Below are 11,702 nucleotides of genomic sequence, written 5' to 3'. Positions count from 1 at the left end.
AGATTCGCCTGGGCTGCCCTGCAGTTGCAGGAAGCCTCTCAGTCTGGAGTCATGAAACTGGCTCTTGCCAGAGAGCCCTGGTCACAGGTCTGGGTCTCTGCTCTTTCTCTACTCTGCTCCATGACCCTGGGCGGGCTACTTCCTCCCTGGAGGTCTGAGCTTCCTCATCTATACAATGAGGGGGCTGCACCCGTCCATCTCCAGGGGCCCATTAGCTTCCATGTTTCTGTGATCTCCAGGAAAGGGAGACCCACAACATTCCTCAGTAAATGATTGCTGGTTTTAATTATGTTTACAGTCAAGAGGGTCTTCCTGCCTGTGTCCTACTGTCTCTGAACCTCATTTGTCTGGCCGAGGTCTGGATCGAGCTAAGCTTCTTGATTGACCCAGAAGTACCTGGGCAGTGACAGCCATTTCCATCACAACTCGGTCTCAATGGTAGGAGAGTGAGTTCTAGAACCCTCAAGGCCCTGCTCCCAATCCCTGAGGTATTCAGGAAGCAGCAGTGTTCAGACATCATGGAGATGAGCAATTGTGGCACCAAGTGGCTCCTTGCCCTTAATGTAGCCCAACATCCTCACTTTCCAGATAAGGAAACAGGGACTTGTCCAACGCCACACAGAGCAGGGACAGGGAGGAGCTTGGGGTCGGAAAGAGCTGGGGACCTCCTCAGGAGGGATCTTTCTTGGGCAGGGTGGCTGATGGTGAAGTGGAGAGCCAGCCCCCTAAGGAGCAGAGTTGTGGCATGAACTAAAACCAGTTTATGACACCCACCCTCAGGAAGCTCCTGGGTTCTCTTGGGCAAATACAGGACACACTCACATGCACACATGCATGCGTGCACACCACATAAGTCATAAAGAGGTCATAAGCACCTCACTCTCCCAAGTGCCTGAGCTGGGACTCTAACTTGACTACCCACCAGGAGCCACTGAGTATCCTAGCTACTTCTTTTATTCAACAAATAGTGACCCGAGTGACTGGGAACTGAACAGTGAACAAGTGGGATGTGGTCCTGCCCTCTCAGAGCTTGCAGCCTAGCCAGGTGGGCAGGTGCTCCAGTCCACCTCAGGGGCTCAGGGACCATCCTGTGCTGCAGTCCTTTCCCGGCTGCCTGTGCCCATTTCTGGAACAGTCAATTCTGGTTGATTGGGAAGGTAGCCTTGGGGAGGCTTGGTCTCCTCTCTTCAGGCCAGGCAGACATGGTCAAGGCTGCAGATGACCCTCTGGAACATTTTGTCATGTCAGTGATAACCGCGCAACTTCTGGGGCTTGGAGAAGAGGTGAGGCTCTCCCCTTCATCAGACCAGGGGTTCTCAAAGTAGTGGCCTGGGACCCCCAAGCTCACTGTTGAGCCTTCAGTGACTCTTCTGAGCAGAAGTTGCATATTAGCAGGGTGCCCTTCCCCTTGCTGGCTTTTGTGATACCAAGTGTGGGTTGCAAGGCCTCCAAGAACGGCAATAGTTCAACTGTTCTGAAAAAAGTTTCCTTCCCAGTTCCCTACCCCTTACCCCTTTCAGAGGGCCGAGATATTTCCTTCTTCAAACCTGTGTTTGTGGTTTAGCTTCCATCGACCTTGACAATTGACATGATGGGTAGGAAACAAGGCTGCCCCTTTTCTCCATCCCTGCTGCTCTTCTCCTATGTATGTGGGAGTGTGTGTGTGTGTGGGGGGTGGTGGGGGGGTGGGGGGAGGGAAGTGACACAGGAAAAAAGAGGGGAAAAGTATGGGAAAGTGTTCTGTGGATTCTTTACTTACTGAGCCCAGGGACACACGGAGATGTTTAAGTGAAACTTTCAGGGAAAAAAATAAGAAAACACCTTATTTTACCTGTTTGACTTCCAAGTCTTCTGGTTCCCAGGCTGTTTCATAAGTACTGAGGTATTGAGAAGCTGTATGTGTTCTGGAAACAAGAGGAAGGGCCCTCAGGTCCCTGGGGCCCACTCCCACAGACTCTGTCCATATGGTCTGTCTTTGCCACTGACCCTGGTGTGGGGCCTGTGTCCGTGAAAAACAATGATCCCTGTGGGTCTTCAGTCCTTTGGGGGGCCACACCTTCCCTCTGGCCCCCATGCTGTGCCTCACCCCTGTCAGACTTTGAATAAGAGAGGAAGCATAGGTGTGGTGGCATCTAGCCCTTTATTTCTAAGAGCTGCAAACTGAGACCCAGGGAACACAGGGCACTTGCTGTTTGTATAGTGATCAGAAAGCTGAAAGTCTCTATTTTACTTAGTTATTGGTAATTTAAACCAGTGCTTTAAATTTTAAATATTCTGAAGTAAAATGCACAATCCTGATTAATCTGAAAACAACAATTATAAACATCAGTATATCAATAGAAACATCAAAACATCAATACAATTCTGAACCTGTACTTTATTTATTCTATTTCATTGATAGACAAATTCTAGAGTCATTTGCTCAGTGTCCCACAGTGATCATCTGCACAATGAAAGTCTTTGCTTAGTAATACCTAACCTTTGTAAATAGAATAACTGGATGTCATAATTTATATATGTTGTCCCATTCTTATTATTGAAATTAAAATTTCATATGAAAATTGGCATGGTATAGATGAGATCTGAGATCCAGGGAACACAGGTAGCTCCTAATGAATTTAATGATAAGCTTAGATGTTTTTGAACAAGACAATATAATGTTAATCTTCCATCTATATATGTATATATATGTACATATATATACGCATTTATCTTTTTTTAAGGCCCTAAAACGAGGCCTCTTTGAAGAAATGATCTTTGAGAAATCACTTAAAGTATGTGCAGGAATATGCTGTGTGATTATCTAGGGGAAAATATTCAGGTAGGAGGAATAATAAGTCTCTGAGATATATTTGAAAAATAGCAAGAAGACTGGTGTGCTTGTAATGAGGATGGTTCAAATGTTGGGAGAATGATAGCAAAGAATTGGAGTGACAGAGTCAGGTTATATACAGCCTTGTCAGCTGTGATGAAAAACTTTGGCTTTTATTCAGTGAGGTGGGAGGCATTACATGATCAGGATACAACCAAAATTACATTTAGTCATTAAGTGAATCACTGTGGTAATTGTGCCAAGAATGGGCAGTTTGCAGGCAAGATCACAGTAATAAGACCACTCAGAATGTTATTATCATGAGAGTCTTACTGACATTCCCCTGCCATTAAACTTGGCAACTAACATTGCCTGATAATTTAACCCTCTTCATTTGTATTGCCATCAAAGGCAGTATTGGAACTTGGATTAGGCTCCAAGCCATGTGGTCTTGCCCTACATAACCTTTCATTGACATTGCCAATAAGGTGAGAAAAAGTGATGGAACAGGCAACATTGAAGACTGGCTCTGGAGGTTTAGGCATAACACTTTAAAAAAAAGGGAAGAGGGTAAATTTCAACAAAATACCTATAAAAAATAATGGTGATTTTTATTACTGTTTGCTGAGAGATATTGGACTTGCTGATCAGTAACCATTTCTGGGGAACTACTATGGATAAATGATAATGTTAAAGGCTTTAAGAATTCATCTTTAGGAATTTGGACATCCTGGTCAAGAACAAAAAGGATTCTTTGACACCTCACTTCTCACAATTTAAATTTGGAAATGGGAAAGAGAAAAGAATAAAAGTTATGCATAGGTTTTGACTAATGTTGGGATTAGTGTATATTTTTTGCTTATAGAAAGAAAGCAGAATTTCTCTGTTGATAGTGACCAAGACTCTCTGACCAAACTTTAGTCAGGCTCTTCTGAGCACTCTTCACAACTAGGCCTTGAACTTTTCAAAGATAGACTTTTGTGTCCATCTTTGCATTACTCATTTTTAGCAAAAATCCTGCTAAAATGGATTAGCAAGGATCTCCACATTCAATATCTGATCACCCTCGATATCAGATTAAATTCTTCATCCCTCACCCTTGGCATCTGGCCACCCTGGCCTGCCTTCAGCAAGAATCCTATCAAGTCAGAATCCCCCCTCACTTCTGATGTTTCCTCTCAGTAATTTTCTACCCACTGACCCCTACCTTGCTCCTTGGCTATAAATCTCTACTTGTCCTTGCTTTATTCAGACTTAAGCCCGATCTCTCCCTCCTGGTGCAAACCCCACTGCAGTAGTCCCTTGAAAAAATCATCATTACTATTCCTTAGTAAAGTGTCAGAACAATTTTTCTTTAACAACATGAAAGGCAAAATGCACTAGACAATTAAGGAGATGCTTTTATTTATGCTATTGCAATACGGAGAATGTTCATTTCTGTGGAAGAATGTTTCAAAGAAATGGAAGAGGGCCTAAATTTATGGAGGCAGATAAACAAGGGAGCTATGGAGGAAATGTGAATAGCAAATTTTATTTAACTTGTGAAGAAAAATGGAGGAGAATATATGAGGAAAGGTTGGCCCTTTGTGGTTAGCCATTTCTCAGAACACAAAATGGTGAGGGGATTTCTAAATTGTGTCTGTGATTCCAGAGCACAAATCTCAAATAGAGTTAAACATTGTTACTAGTTTTATCCTATCATCTTGATTTAGGAAAATTATTTTCAGGCTGCATTATTGTCCAGAGTTTTTGAGATGATATTATGGAGTACACACATGCTAACATATGCACAAACATGTTTCTGGAAGAATAAACAAGAAACTATTATTAGTTCCTTTACCGTTGAGGAGGAAACTGGGGAGCATGATGATGAAGGGAAACATTTCTTTCTTTATATCCTTATATTATGTGTGAATTTTCTGGCCATATGTATGTATTCGTTGTATTATTAAAAATGCTATCATTGGAAAAACAAATATAGATCAATGGAACAGGATAGAAAGCACCTATGGACACCTAATCTTTGACAAAGGAGGCAAGAATGGGGAAAAAACAGACAATGGGGTGAAAAGACCAAAAAAGGACAATAGGAAAAAGTATCTTCACTAAGTGGTGCTGGGAAAACTGGAACGCTACATGTAAAATAATGAAAGTAGAACACTTCCTAACACTGTTGCAGAAATGGGGACCCCTTCCAGGGCCCAAAACTGGGCTCTTGTCTAACACTCGGAAATGAATTGTCCAAGGAGACACGTGTGCTGACAAAGCAAGAGATTTTATTGGGAAAGGGTGCCTAGGTGGAGAGCAGTAGGGTAAGGGAACCCAGGAGAACAGTTCTGCCACATGGCTCAAAGTCTCAGGTTTTATGGTGATAGGGTTAGTTTCTGAGTTGTCTTTAGCCAATCATTCTGACTAAGAGTCCTTCCTCGTGGTGCATGCCTTGATCAGCCAAGATGAATGCCAGAGAGAAGGATTCTGGGAGGTGGTCGGACATGTGGTGTCTCCTTTTGACCTTTCCTGAACTTCTGGTTGGTGGTGGCTTATTAGTTCCGTGTTTCTTACCAGGACCTCCTGTCATAAAACAACTCATGCAAATGGTTATTATGGTGCCTGGCCTGGGTGGCTTCAGTTAGTGTGCTTCCCCTAACAATACCATGCACAAAATTAAGCTCAAAATGAATTAAAGACCTAAGTGTAAAACCAGACACTATAAAACTCTTAGAGGAAAACATAGGCAGAACACTCTTTGACATAAACTGCAGCAAGATCCTTTTCTTTTTTTTTCTGACCCACTTCCCAGAGTAATGAAAGTAAAAACAAGAATAAACAAATGGGACCTAATTAGACTTAAAAGCTTTTCCACACCAAAGGAAACCATAAACAAGATGAAAAGACAACCCTCAGAATGGGGAAAATGTTTGCAAATGAAGCAACTGACAAAAGATTAATCTTCACAATATATAAGCAGCTAATGCAGCTCAGTATCAAAAAACACAAACAACCCAATCAAAAAATGGGCAGAAGACCTGAATAGATATTTCTCCAAAGAACACATACAGATGGTCAACAAACACATGAAAAGATGTTCAATATCACTCATTATTAGATAAATTTAATCAAAACTACAGTGAGGTATCACCTCTCACCAGTCAGAATGGCCATCATCAAGAAAACTACAAGCAGTAAAACGCTGGAGAGGGTGTGGAGAAAAGGGAACCCTCTTACACTGTTGGTAGGAATGTAAGTTGATACAACCACTATGGAGAAGAGTATGGAGGTTCCTTAGAAAAACTAAAAATAAAATTACCATATGACCCAGCAATCCCACTACTGGGCATAGATCCTATTGTTGATGTTCAGTCACCCAATCATGTCTGACTCTTTGAGACCCCATGGATTGCAGCACACCAGGCCTCCCTGTCCCTCACCATCTCCCAAAGTTTGCCCAAATTCATGTCCATAGCATCGCTGATGCCATCTAGCCATCTCATCCTCTGATGCCCTCTTCTTCTGCCCTCAATCTTTCCTAGTATTGGGGACTTTTCCAATGAGCTGGCTGTTAACATCAGACAACCAGGATACTGCAGTTTCAGCTTCAGTATTAGTCCTTCTGTTGCAGGAAGGAGGACCCCTCCCAGGGCCCGAAACTGGGCTCTTGTCTAACACTCGGAAATGAATTGTCCAAGGAGACACATGTGCTGACAATGCAAGAGATTTTATTGGGAAAGAGCATGTGGGCAGAGAGCAGCAGGGTAAGGGAACCCAGGAGAACAGTTCTGCTACATGGCTCAAAGTCTCAGGTTTTATGGTGATGGGGTTAGTTTCTGAGTTGTCTTTTGCCAATCATTCTGACTCAAGAATCCTTCCTGGTGGTGCACGCCTTGTTCAGCCAAGATGAATGCAAGAGAGAAGGATTCTGGGAGGTGGTCGGATATGTGGTGTCTCATTTTGACCTTTCCTGAACTCTTCCGGTTGGTGAAGGCTTATTAGTTCCACGTTCCTTACCAGGACCTCCTGTTGTAGAACAACTCATGCAAATGGTTACTATGGTGCCTGGCCAGGGTGGGCAGTTTCAATCAGTGTGCTTCCCCTAACACTTCCAACGAATATTCAGGGTTGATTTCCCTTAAGATTGACTGGTTTGATCTCCTTGCTGTCCAAGGGACTCTAAGGAGTCTTCTTCAGCACCACAGTTTAAAGGCATCAATTCTTTGGTGCTCTGCCTTCTTTACAGTCCAGCTCTCACAACCGTACATGACCAATGGGAAGACCATAGCCTTGACTATACAGACTTTTGTCAGCAGAATATGCCTCTGCTTTTCAACACTGTGTTGAATTGAGAGAGTAACATTGACATATATGCACTACCATATGTAAAATAGATAGCTAATGGGAAGCTACTGAATAGCACAGGGAGCTCAGCTCAGTGCTCTGTGATGGCCTAAAAGGTGGGGATGGGGAGTGGGTTGTATGTATACATGTAGCTGATTCACTTTGTTCTACAACAGAAACTAACACGTTATAAAGCAATTATACACTAATTTAAAAAATACTGTCAGACGTTTATCTGGCCAGTGAATTTTAGGTCTTTTATTTCTTCTTTATATTTTTCTGCTTTTCAAACCTAATAATCTTTTAAAGAGTGATATGGAAAAATTTTTACTGCAAGTTTGGTCTATTAAAAGCAGCCCCAAGGGGGAAAGAGATGCCAGGAGGAATTATATGGATTGTCCTAGGGGTTGGTCCCTGGATGCATTTTTCTCCTATTGCCTAGGTGAAAGGGCAAAAAGTTAATTAATAAAGCATCAAGGTTCTCAATCTCTTCTCTTCTCTCCTTCAAGGAAGTAAAGAGATGTAGTCTTTCCAGTTTAGCAGCCCCCACCAGGAGACCAATTCAGTACCTGGTGAGTTCTGGAGCTTTTGTGATACAGAAATAGATAGTGAACTGAGGAAGACAATGTCTCAAAGGTGGGCCAAGAAGAGGAAGTATGTAAAGAGAAGAAGCTAAACTAATCTACATAATAAAGAAAGGAAAGATATTCAGCAGAAAGAGAGGGAAAAGAGTATTTGAAGGCATTTTTGCAAATGAGCAGCTCCAGAGATATTAGGGTGGGAGGTGTAAGAAAACTGAAAGATAAAATAGGATATAAACAAGTATTGTTGGTATAAACTGGATTCCATTCTATATTCCAAAGGGGACATAAGATAAAAATGGAAATATTTTAAAATTATTTAAGCTGTTCTGAACATACGTCTTTGAGTATAACTCCTTGCAGCAATTGGACCACATGGGTCCAGTATTCATATTGGTTACCTTCTGGAGGCTTTTCCATGATAATAGAACAATGAAGTTAACTTCAACTCTGCTGCTGCTGCTGCTGCTAAGTCGCTTCAGTCGTGTCCGACCCGACTCTGTGCGACCCCATAGACGGCAGCCCACCAGGCTCCCCCGTCCCTGGGATTCTCCAGGCAAGAACACTCGAGTGGGTTGCCATTTCCTTTTCCAATGCATGAAAGTGAAAAGCGAAAGTGAAGTCGCTCAGTCATGTCCGACTCTTAGCGACCCCATGGACTGCAGCCCACAAGGCTCCTCCGTCCATGGGATTTTCCAGGCAAGAGTACTGGAGTGGGGTGAACTTCAACTCTATCCAAATCTAAATATGCCTTAGGTCTGAGCCCTGGCATCCATATTGTTAGAAAAATCATGCAAAAAAATTTAGATAAACTCAGCATAAGTAGTAATGGTGCTTGAAATATTCTCCCAAGTGGAAAGAGATATGAGAGAGAGTTGAATTCTTTCCCTTAGAGTCACTGGGTGAAGTGACCTTCAAGAGGGAGGGCTTCAAATAGCAAGTTGGAACTGTTGCTGAGCAATATCTAAATAAGATCCCAAGGAAAGGTGGCCCACATAAGGCTGTGTGTACACATGTGTTGTCTAACACAATGTATCTTTACCTTTTGTCTTTAAAAAATGTAAAACTTCTAAGTTTTCTTGTAAATGTTAATGTAATATAAATATGAAACTTTTAAGTTTTCTGTAGAAAAATTGCAATAATAAAACAGGGAATTCCTCTATTACTTATCCTATTATTATTGCTGTTTTAGTTATTATTATTAATAAACCATTTGAGGATAAATGATAGATGTCACGGTCTTTGCTTCTTAAATATTTAGTTACAATGCAAATGTTTAAAAGAAAGTTAAATTGCTTCTAGAGAGCGTGATCACTCACCTAGAGCCAGACATCCTGGAATGTAAAGTCAAGTGGGCCTTACAAAGCATCACTACGAACAAAGCTAGTGGAGGTGATGGAATTCCAGTTGAGCTATTCCAAATCCTGAAAGATGATGCTGTGAAAGTGCTTCACTCAATATGCCAGCAAATTTGGAAAACCCAGCAGTGGCCACAGGACTCAAAAAGGTCAGTTTTCATTCCAATCCCAAAGAAAGACAATGCCAAACAATGCTCAAACTACCACACAATTGCACTCATCTCACACGCTAGTAAAGTAATGCTTAAAATTCTCCAAGCCAGGCTTCAGCAATACATGAACCGTGAACTTTCAGATGTTCAAGCTGGTTTTACAAAAGGCAGAAGAACCAGAGATCAAATTGCCAACATACACTGGATCATCGAAAAAGCAAGAGTGTTCCAGAAACACATCTATTTCTGCTTTATTGACTATGCCAAAGCCTTTGACTGTGTGGATCACAAGAAACTGTGGAAAATTCTGAAAGAGATGGGAATACCAGACCATCTGACCTGCCTCTTGAGAAACGTATATGCAGGTCAGGAAGCAACAGTTAGAGCTGGACATGGAATGACAGACTGGTTCCAAATAGGAAAAGGAGTACATCAAGGCTGTATATTGTCACCCTGCGTATTTGACTTATATGCAGAGTACATCATGAGAAACGCTGGGCTGGATGAAGCACAAGCTGGAAGCAAGATTGCTGGAAGAAATATCAATAATCTCAGATATGCAGATGACACCACCCTTATGGCAGAAAGTGAAGAAGAACTAAAGAGCCTCTTAATGAAAGTGAAAGACAAGAGTGAAAAAGTTGGCTTAAAGCTCAACATTCAGAAAACTAAGATCATGGTATCCAGTCCCATCACTTCATGGCAAATAGATGGGGAAACAGTGGAAAGAGTAGCTGACTTTATTTTTCTGGGCTTCAAAATCATTGCAGATGGTGACTGAAAGTGAAAGTGAAGTCACTCAGTCGTGTCCGATTCTTTGCGACCCCATAGACTGTAGCCTACCAGGCTCCTTTGTCCATGGGATTTTCCAGGCAATAGTACTGGAGTGGATTGCCATTTCCTTCGCAGCCATGAAATTAAAAGATGCTTACTCCTTAAAAGGAAAGTTATGACCAACCTAGACAGCATATTAAAAAGCAGAGACATTACTTTGTCAACAAAGGTCCCTCTAGTCAAGGCTATGGTTTTTCCAGTGGTCATGTATGGATGTGAGAGTGGGACTATAAAGAAAGCTGAGAGCCAAAGAATTGATGCTTTTGAACTGTGGTGTTGGAGAAGACCCTTGAGAGTCCCTTAGACTGCAAGGAGATCCAACCAGTCCATTCTAAAGGAGATCAGTCCTGGGTGTTCATTGGAAGGACTGATTTTGAAGCTGAAACTCCAATACTTTGGCCACCTGATGTGAAGAGCTGAGTCATTTGAAAAGACCCTGATACTGGGAAAGACTGAGGGCAGGAGGAGAGGAGGATGACAGAGGATGAGATGGTTGGATGGCATCACTGACTCAATGGACATGGGTTTGGGTGGGCTCCAGGAGTTGGTGATGGGCAGGGAGGTCTGGCGTGCTGCCATTCATGGGCTCACAAAGAGTCAGATACAACTGAGTGACTGAACTGAACTGAGAGAGGTAAGGCATACACATAAGCATTTTAGTAGAGGTAGGAAGACCCTCAGAGAAGGCAATGGCACCCCACTCCAGTACTCTTGCCTGGAAAATCCAATGGACAGAGGAGCCTGGTGGGCTGTAGTCCATGGGGTCGCTAAGAGTCGGACACGACTGAGGGACTTCACTTTCACTTTTCACTTTCATGCATTGGAGAAGGAAATGGCAACCCACTCCAGTGTTCTTGCCTGGAGAATCCCAGGGACGGGGGAGCCTCGTGGGCTGCCGTCTATGGGATCACACAGAGTCAGACATGACTGAAGCGACTTAGCAGCAGCAGGAAGACCCTAGTGTTGCAGGAAGGAGGACCCCTCCCAGGGCCCAAAACCGGGCTCTTGTCTAACACTAGGAAGTCAATTGTCCAAAGAGACTCATGTGCTGACAAAGCAAGAGATTTTACTGGGAAAGGACACCCGGGTGGAGAGCAGTAGGGTTAGGGAACCCAGGAGAACAGCTCTGCCACATGGCTTCCAGTCCCAGGTTTTATGGTAATGGGGTTAGTTTCCGGGTTGTCTTTAGCCAATCATTCTGACTCAGAGTCCTCCCTGTTGGTGTATGCCTTGTTCAGCAAGATGGATGCCAGAGAGAAGGATTCTGGGAGGTGGTCGGACATGTGGTGTCTCCTTTTGACCTTTCCTGAACTCTTCTGGTTGGTGGTAGCTTATTAGTTCCATGTTCCTTACCAGGACCTCCTGTCATAAAACAACTCATGCAAATGGTTACTATGGTGCCTGGCCAGGGTGGGTGGTTTCAGTTAGTGTGCTTCCCCTAACAACTCCCCCCAGAGACTTCATACTCAAGATACCTCTTGGGAATTGGGACGGAGGTCTCCTTCTTCTGTGACTTCTTCCTGCTGTGCATGGTCATAGGCCTGCCTAGCAGAGCAGAAGTCTTTCTCTACCTGATCTAAGTCAAGGTATGTTTTTTTTTTTTTTGCCTGAAACCAGCATTCACCCTTGTAAT

General features: G+C 43.0%; 1 pseudogene; it reads left to right on the top strand.

Moving 5' to 3' along the window:
- The first annotated feature begins 1,202 nt into the window (after positions 1-1,202).
- Positions 1,203-11,702, top strand: part of LOC113888069 — a 32,080-nt pseudogene continuing 21,580 nt past the window's right edge.

This window comes from Bos indicus x Bos taurus, chromosome X (genome assembly GCF_003369695.1).
Source record: "Bos indicus x Bos taurus breed Angus x Brahman F1 hybrid chromosome X, Bos_hybrid_MaternalHap_v2.0, whole genome shotgun sequence".
Taxonomy (NCBI): Eukaryota; Metazoa; Chordata; class Mammalia; order Artiodactyla; family Bovidae; genus Bos; species Bos indicus x Bos taurus.
Note: the sequence above shows the minus strand (reverse complement) of the source record. Positions and strands in the feature narration are given on the sequence as shown.